The sequence below is a fragment of the Cricetulus griseus genome, chromosome 5, assembly GCF_003668045.3.
Source record: "Cricetulus griseus strain 17A/GY chromosome 5, alternate assembly CriGri-PICRH-1.0, whole genome shotgun sequence".
In the NCBI taxonomy this organism is placed as follows: Eukaryota; Metazoa; Chordata; class Mammalia; order Rodentia; family Cricetidae; genus Cricetulus; species Cricetulus griseus.
Genome location: NC_048598.1, coordinates 132,374,520 through 132,383,630, shown reverse-complemented (window position 1 = coordinate 132,383,630; position 9,111 = coordinate 132,374,520).

Sequence of the window (9,111 nt, the reverse complement as noted above, 5' to 3'; positions counted from 1 at the left end):
TCATGACTTCTTTTCCTACAGATAAACAATTAAAGGCCTTTCTAGGTGCAATTGCTTTGTCTTTCACTTTCTAGGCTATAACCTAACTGGACTGGTGGTAGTATACACCTTTAATCCCAGCACTTGGGAGGCAGAGGCCAGCCTGGTCTACAGAGGAAGTTACAGGACAGTCAGGACTACACAGAGAAACCGTGTCTTACCAAAACCAAAGCATTAAAAAAAAAAAAAAAAAAAAAGCCGACTGAAATGAAATGTATGGAGAAGTAATTTTTTAATTTTTTGGGTGTATTTATTTTTTTTTTTTGAGGCAGCATCTCTCTACAGAGCCCTGATCTGCCTGTAACTCACTACATAGGCCAGGCTGTCCTCAAACTCATATTGATTTGCCCACTTCTGCCTTCCAATGCAATATTGTTTTATTCTCACTTGGGACATCTCTTACACTAGCTATACGAACAATTAGAACCTCTGCATCAGAAATACACTTTCTTATGCATAAGTGGTACAAGGTTCAACCCCCCTAGCACTGCCAATCCCCCAAAGTAGGTGTGACATGAAAACATCTGAGAATTTGTTCCTATGATGGGACAGCTAAAATTATCCTTTCAGAGTCTGGTATTTCTGATTCACAAGGGTTCTTAAAATTTTTAGGGACAGATGGACATAAGAAGTATGCTTATAAATTCCTATCTGGAAAATATAGTGCTGGATTAGAACCTTAAATATTAATAGCTGTAAATACCAAGCCCATGAAATGTTCTCAAAGTAAAATTTAATTCTGTGATGTTACAGCCAGTGAGTACAAGCTTATGATTAGATCATGTAAAGTGAATTTTCAAATCAAGGATTTCTGTATTAGGGTGTATTTTCAATATACTGTCTTGTGAGTTACTGTGAATTAACTATCAACACATTTACTTATTTTTCTGTGGGTGTCTCTGCGTGTGCATGTCAGGTGAGAAGACAACCACCACAAATCTGTGGTGTGCCCGAGTAGGGATCAAATGGCCTTAACCTGCTGAGCCACCTCACTGGCCCCAATTCTGGGAGTTTCTCAGCTTTGATTATAAACTTGTCTCTGTAGATCTATGAATTCGGACTATATAAACCTGGTATTTTAACTTATTGCTCCATTCATGGCATTCTCAATTTTCCTAGTTCTCAAGGCCAGATCCTGACCAATTTCACATCAACCCGGGACCAAGCAAATATCCTCCTAAGATAAAATCCCATTCAGTTCCTATTATTAGGCCTAGTTTCATGCATAGAAGCATTATGGCATTGAGATTTAAAAAAAAAAAAAAGCACTTTAGGTATCCTAGTTTGCTTTCTGTTTCTGTGGTAAACACCATACAAACACAGGTTGGGAGGGAAATAAAGGACCTGTTTCAGTTTCTACTTCCAAGACACAGTCCATTACTAAAGAAAGACAATCAGGAATTCAAACAAGTAATGAAGCAGAAACCAAGGAGGAATTGCTGGCTCACTCTCTGACTTACCATCCTGATGGAGGCAATTCCTTTTGCTTTGGAGTTTAGTTTTTTCTTCCTAGGTGACTCTAGGTTGTGTCAAGCTGACAATAAAAGCTAGCCAGCAGACAAAAAACAAGAAACAAAAACAAAACTAGCCAGCAGAGAGAGAGAGAGAGAGATCCTGAGATCAGTTACTTATGAAAACACATGGCCTATACAATTACTGGCAAAAAACCCTCCAGTCTTCACCAAAGTTTTCTCACAATTACTACTAGCAATAATAAATATCTGCAAAATATCAGCCAACATCAAAAAATACATGATACCTAATTAAACATAGTAACTTTTAAAAAACAAGAAAGACTAATAAATATTCTTAACATGTAAGATGTCTCAAGACTGTTTTATCCCAGAATATTCGTGAATGACTTAATCCTTCAAGTGGTTTCATTTTCAGGTGCTTTATCAGAGGTGTGTAGGGTCACATAGGGTGCATGTGGAGGTCAGAGGTTTGAAATTAAAGTGTTACTCTTAGGAACATCAGCCACTTCCTTTGAGACAAGGTTTTGCTTTGGCCTGGAGCTCACCAATTTGGCTAGAATGGTTAGGCCAGTGAACCTCAGCACCTGTTTCCATTTTAAGTGCATGCTCCCACAAGCCACTAATATTGAAAATGTGACACTCAGGAAGGCCTCTCTGGGCTCCAGCCATTCCATATCTGTGTGGAATATAAGCAACTTTCCTCATTCCATCTGTCATGTCTTCATGACTTTTCCTTTATCATCTATTTCTAAGCAATAGTAGCTTAGGTTGAATTTTCCATGAACAGCTCCTTCACAGGCAAGTACATAGTCTAAAGCCAAGCAATTTTGGTAAATGGCACTGCAATTTTGTTTGCTGTCTGGCTAGAATATCAAGAACCCTTGCAGTTTCATTGGCTATGATCTCAAAAAACTTCCTTAATCTGATGATGTGATTTCACATGTAGTCCCCAAATCCCTTGCTTTCATCCTTGTGGCCTGGCCATAATACTAAATGATACATTCTGGGGTCCATTAATCATCCTTCCAATTCCTGATCTGTAAAGCTTGTTGCTTTGTGTTTTGCAGTCCTCAAATGCCTGCATTCCTTACTGTTTGCCTCTATAGAAAGGGGTAGCAGAACTGACCTGGTTGGATGGAACCCAGCACACATGACCCCACCCCCAAGTGAAGCAACTATATAAGCTGCCTTCTCGAATATCCAATGTAGCCCTGAGAGCTTGTCATTCCATTGTCATCTCTACTGTCCCCAAGCCTGATCAAGACTAATGGGCTGGGAAACAGTACAGCAGTGACAGCTATTGACTTTTGTTTTGTTTTGTTTTTCGAGACAGGGTTTTCTCTTTGCAGCTTTGGAGCCTATCCTGTCACTCGCTTTGGAGACCAGGCTGGCCTCGAACTCACAGAGATCCGCCTGCCTCTGCCTCCTGAGTGCTGGGATTAAAGGCGTGCACCACCAATGGCCGGCACAGCTATTGACTTTTATTCCTTGGAAATCTACCAGTTTTGCCTTGTGGACCACTTTATGGTTTTGGTATTCCTAATAGTCTAGAATAGGTAATCTTTTCAGAACTGGTATAGCCTCTAAATTCCCATGATTTCCCAGGTACATTGTCTTTTTCCTCCAGAATCAATCAGGCCCCTTTCATTATATAGGGCCCCCGTATAGAGTTAGAAGGAGGCATAGTCGGTATATATACTGTTGATTATCCCAGGAGCCAGCGGGTGAGCCAAGGTCTGTCCTCTATGCTCACTACAGAATAACCAGCAAAGGATTCACCCTCCTTGATAAAGTTACATTGACCTCTAACAGGCTGGAAATGGCTCAGTGGTTAAGAGCAGAGTTCTTCCAGTGGTCTTGAGTTCAATTCCCACCTCATGGTGGGTCACAACCATCTCTAGTGGGGTTGTTTCTAGTGAGACTCTAGTAGCCTCAGGGGACTATATTGCCTCAGATGAAGCTTCAGCTGCAGCAGGAGTGGACAAATGCTGATGGCATGGTGACAACATGGGGATTCTTCAGAACAGGCTTCTCAGATTCTGGTCTACATTTTTAGCTGTTTTCTTTGCTAGTATGCTGTAGCATGTTTTAATAAAAGACTCAGAGACTAATATTGGGGTTCAAGCTGAAGATCAGAAAAGCAAAGCAGCCAGCCACTAGCTCTTGCCTCTACCTCAGTTCACACCAAAGGGGTAATGATCCTCAAACTGCTCCCGACTTTACTGTTCCTCATATTCAGATTGCTAGTCTCTCCTCAATGCAGCTAGAGACTAACTCTCAGACTGAAAGCCAGCTCTGAGACCCTGCACCTGTCTTATATACCTCCCTAATACTGGAATTAAAGGCATGTGGTACTAGGCGCTGAGATCACCTTTGTGTGAGCCCTTTAAGAGTGGATCAATTTCATGTAGTCAGTGTGGCTTTGAACTAACAGAGATCAGTTTACCTCTTAATCCTGAGTCCTGGGATTAAAGGTTCGTGTCACCACTGCCTGATCTCTATAGCTTGAGGCTGGCTTTGCTTTCTGAATCCTCAGGCAAGCTTTAATAAATCATAAATAATATATCACACAGCATGCTCTTTGTAATTTTCCTCTAATCAGGCTCATAACCACTGTGGATAGGAATGAACTAGGAACCAACAGGGAATGGGTACACAAGAAGGGCAGGGAGGGAGAGGATGAACTTTTGCTCCATCCATTACTAGACACACCCCCTTGGGGCTATTTCATGTTCCTTATACTATTCTCATTATGCAGACCCCAGTAATGACACTATGGACGAGGCTCATCAGGGAACTGGAGTTGGCTCAATGGCTGCTTTGGCCTGTGTGGTCAAGTCCCTTGTCAGACTCTTCCAAACACACTTATGTACTTCTAGCCCACCATGCTACTTGAGCCACTGAAGTCCAACCTGTATGAACTACTTGGGCAAGTCCTGGGGTTCCAGGAAGTGGTTAGGCCCCTCTTGTCTTCCTGGGACTTACCAGGTTCTGATGTACTTCAGTCTCTGCCCTAGCAGAGCAAGATGGTCCCTTTTCACCAGGGTGAGTTGTGGTGAGGTGACATCCCTATCACCAAATCCCAGAGAGAACCAAGAAATGCGGGATTCTGAACAAAGAGACGGGACACCAAGTTTCTACAGGAAAAAAAGAGTTTTTATTTGTGGTAGCACAGACCAGAACTATTTACAGACTTTTATGATTTTTTGTTTCTTTTCCTCCCACATGTGGCAACGTATAATTTCACTGGCTATTTTAAAACCACAGGGTGGGATTCTGAAAGTACTAGAATGTAGAGGAAGCAAGGGTTGCTTGGGTAATGTACAAGATCATATATAAGCATTTTGGCAGAGACAAGACCACATGGTGGTCTCCTTGTTCTTCCTCTAAGGTCTACGAGAAGGCTTGCTAGCAAGTGCTGAGAACGACTGTTGAGTGCTTAGCTCTAAATAGGACATTTATATAACCCACTTCAAGGCTCACGGTACATCACACAAGAGGCAGAAAGAATGTTAAGAGCCAGAGGAAGCCAAGAGATATGGAACACTGACCTGGCTGTTGCACCCTTGAACTCATGGTAGCCACGATTACTTCTACTCAAGATCTGAACAAGATGGGCCTGTCAACATCCTGTTACGAAGGGAGAGGGTCTCATGGGACCTCATTCCTCTCCAAGTATTTACACAGCTAATGCTTGATAGAAGAAGAAATGTTTTCTTCAGGAATGTATAGTCACTGGTAGGGTGCCCATGTACTTGTAAGCAAAGCCAAGGGAACTTACTGGATGGGAGAGGATGAACCCTTGACATGGGGACAGACAACAGAAGACATAAGAGTAGAGTGGGGATCAGTGGGAGTAGAAGAATAAAAACATTAAAAAGCAAATAATAAAGAAGTCAGGCACAATGGTGCACAGCACTAGGGCCCTAGGGAGATAACGCAACATGCCAGTCCCAGCTATATGATGAGAGCCTGCCTCAGGAAAAAGACAACTAATGAAGGATTAAAGGAATATGGCTTATAAAACTAAACAAAGCAAAAACAAAACAAAACAAACACAATAAAAATATCTTGTTGGGGGGGCTGGAGAGATGGCTCAGAGGTTAGGAGCACTGACTGTTCTTTCAGAGGTCCTGAGTTCAATCCCCAGCAACCACATGGTGGCTCACAACCATCCATTATGAGATCCGGTGCCCTCTTCTAGTGTGCAGATATACATGGAAGCAGAATGTTGTATACATAATAAAATATTTAAATGCCTTTGATCCCAGCACTTGGGAGGCAAAGGTAGATCTGAGTTTGAGACCAGCCTGGTCTATAAACTGAGTTGCAAGAAAGGTAAGGCTACACAGAGAAACCCTGTCTTGGAAAAAAAACAAAAAACAAAAAACAAAAAACGAAAATCTTAAGGTGGGTGTGATGGCCAATGCCTTTAATCCCAGCAATTGGGAGTCAGAGTCAGGGAGATTCCTGTGAATTTGAGGCCAGCTTGGTTTACAATAGTGAGTTTCAGGCCATCCAAGGATAGTACATAGTGAGACCCTATCTCAAAGGGCCAACAACAAGATAAAAATCATCTTTAGCTGGGCATTGGTGGTGCACGCCTTTAATCCCAGCACTCGGGAAGCAGAGGCAGGTGGATCTCAGTGAGTTCGAGGCCAGCCTGTTCTCCAGAGAGAGTGCCAGGATAGGCTCCAAAGCTACACAGAGAAACCCTGTCTCGAAAAACCAAAAAACCACAATCAACTTTATGTTCATTCCCCAGTCTCCAGGCAAATGCTCCACAGATTCTGGTGCACAGTTGACTCTAGCAACTCTGACAACATAGGCCTCCTAACTTTTCTGACCTATCTTTTGCCAGGCATCCTTTCCCAACTGTTTTACTATCTGAAAACACTTTTCTTAATCATGCTTGCTCACAAGTTTCCATTTAACTAGTTCTGGGCTCTGCCTGCTTAATGTTTCTCTAACATCTCTAGAGCTGATTGTATATGGAACCTTCACTGACCTTTCACCAGGAGCCACTATTTAAATCTTTAAAAATACCAGCTGGACATGATGGCACACACCTTTTATCCCAGCACTTGGAAGGCAGCTGCAGGAGGAGCTCTTAGTTTGAGGCTAACCTGGTTTAAAATGCAAGTTCCACAACAGCCAGGGCTACACAGACAAACTGTGTCTTGAAAAACAAAAACAAAAAAACCAAAATTATTTAAGTCTTTAGATTAACTTCCCACATTAAACTATGTTATTTATTTTATTTACACTAAGCTCCCTAGGCATAGATCTTTGGAGGAATGTCATTAAGTAGCCCAAACCTGTTAATCCCCTACCCTGAAATAAATTGTCATTATAGTTTGAATTACTTGTGAATGAAAACCATCATTCATGTAGTCGTAGAACAAACAACAAAGTCCAACAGGGCAAAAGATCATCCATTCAGATTCTGCAATGTATGCTTTAAAAATACTAACAATAGGACCTGTTCTGGCCTTTGAGCCTAGAGCTTTTGTTTGCCAGGTACAGCAAGCACCCTCACAATCAAGACTGACATCCCCGGTGCCCAAAATAAGTCTGATTACAATTATGTAATCCCCCCAAACTCAAACTTTTGGGAAGCAGCTATATTCATTCAACCCAGCTGAGTCAATTCTACTTCTCCACATATCCCGATGCTTCTGCAAATAAACTGCTTCCCAAAAACAAGGTACACAAGTGCGTACATGCATGCACATGTAACAAGGACAATCTCATTCACTTAAGGATGAAGTAAAACTACAAACCAGAACCACAACTTTTCCGCACAAGCAATAAATCCTAGTTCTTCTAGAGCCACCGCGCCTTGGTTCTCCCCACAAAAGCAAGTGTTATTCTGAAAGACAAAGAGTGCATTTTGAGCATGTTTAACCTTAGACCTAGAATGGTTATTTTAAAAACAAACCTCATCAGGCTTTTATGAAGAGTAAAATAATCAAGCAAAACACACAATGTTCAGTGTTCTGTGCTAAATATTAAGATAAATTGAAAGTGGAAACAATGAATCATGGGGTACGCATAGGAAGTAGATCCAATTACTTTGGACACCAAGGCAGAAGGTCCTCCAGCCCCAGAATTTTGAGTCTAGCCTCAGGTAAAAAAAGAAACTACCTCAATTAAAAACAAACAAAAAAATCCAGAAATTGGAACCACAAGAGTGGGCAATTAAATAAATAAGCATCCAGGTTTGGGGGAGATGACCCTGTAGGGAAGTATGCTGCAAAGCCTGGTGACTCAAGAATGAGCCTGGGAACCTGCATGGTAGATGGAGAGAACCAACTCTCCCAAAAGCTGGCTCCTGACCTCCACCCAGACACTATGGCACACGCACACCATCCCCTGAATAAGTGTTTAAAAAGTGGAAAAAAGACATATATGTTCTGACTTTATTATTTCAATAAGAAATACCACACAGGGCAGCTAAGTACATTCTCACTAGAATCTGTAAACTAGTCTTTCAAAGTAGTTTAGTATCAGTCATTTCTTTCATTTACACCTGTCACAATGATCCAGTAAAGGTTCAGGGGTAAATATGTGGATGCATTCTTTTTTTGTTTTTGTTTCTGACACAAAATCTCATTATGTAGCCCAGAATGGCCCCACAGCCCTAATCTCCAGTGCTGGAACTGCAGGCTTGCATTGTGAGGTCCAGCTATTAATATGTGTGTAACGGGTTTTCTCAGTCTTCATATTGTATGTGAAGTGTACTGATGCAAGCAAAAACAGCACTGAGGTCTAAAGGCTGATGATGTCAGGTGTCTTCCTACTAAACTATAAGCTCACTGATTGGCTACACTGGCTGGCCATCATGACTTCAAGGCTCTTACTGCATACCCAACATACAGCTTTGTGTATGCATACAGGGGATTTGAACTAACATGCTTGTGCTGCATGACTTCCACTAAGCTATTTTCCCAGCCCTCAATTCACATATTATTAACAATCAAAAATCAGTTAAATTGTAATATTAAAAATTTGAAGATCAAAGTAGGTTAAAACATTTTCAGAAAAGAACTGTTAGGTGTTTCTGCCAGGTTCTATATGGATAACACTTGCAAACCTAGCTGGATGGGAAGCTGAGGCTGAAAAGACTTCTAGATCTAGGAGTTCTGGGCCAGCACAGGGAACAAAGGGAAACCTGGTCTAAGGAGGGAGGGGAAAAATGATAATTCTATTTGAACAAAAGACTGCAGAAAATCTTCTGCATTGTCACTTCTCAAAATCTATTCCAAAGAAGAGCCAGGCTGTCAAAGAAAACCAAGAAGCCTCAAAATTTTAGCCACTATTAACAGTTTTTAGGCATAACATTTTGCAAAACTCCTGGCTAACGTGGCTATCACAGAATAAGAAACAGGAAAGCTCTCACAAATTAAGGTATGTCTCCCTGACAGAACAGTAAACTGGAGGTCATCTGCCTGTTACACTGCCCATAGGCCTGCATTCAATTCCAGCACAACCAAAATTTAAATCATGATTCATCTATCCTAGATATCCATGGAATGTGCTTTATAGGCAAACTGCTTCTGAGGTTCCTAATTGTTTCCTTAGTTAAAGAAAAAAA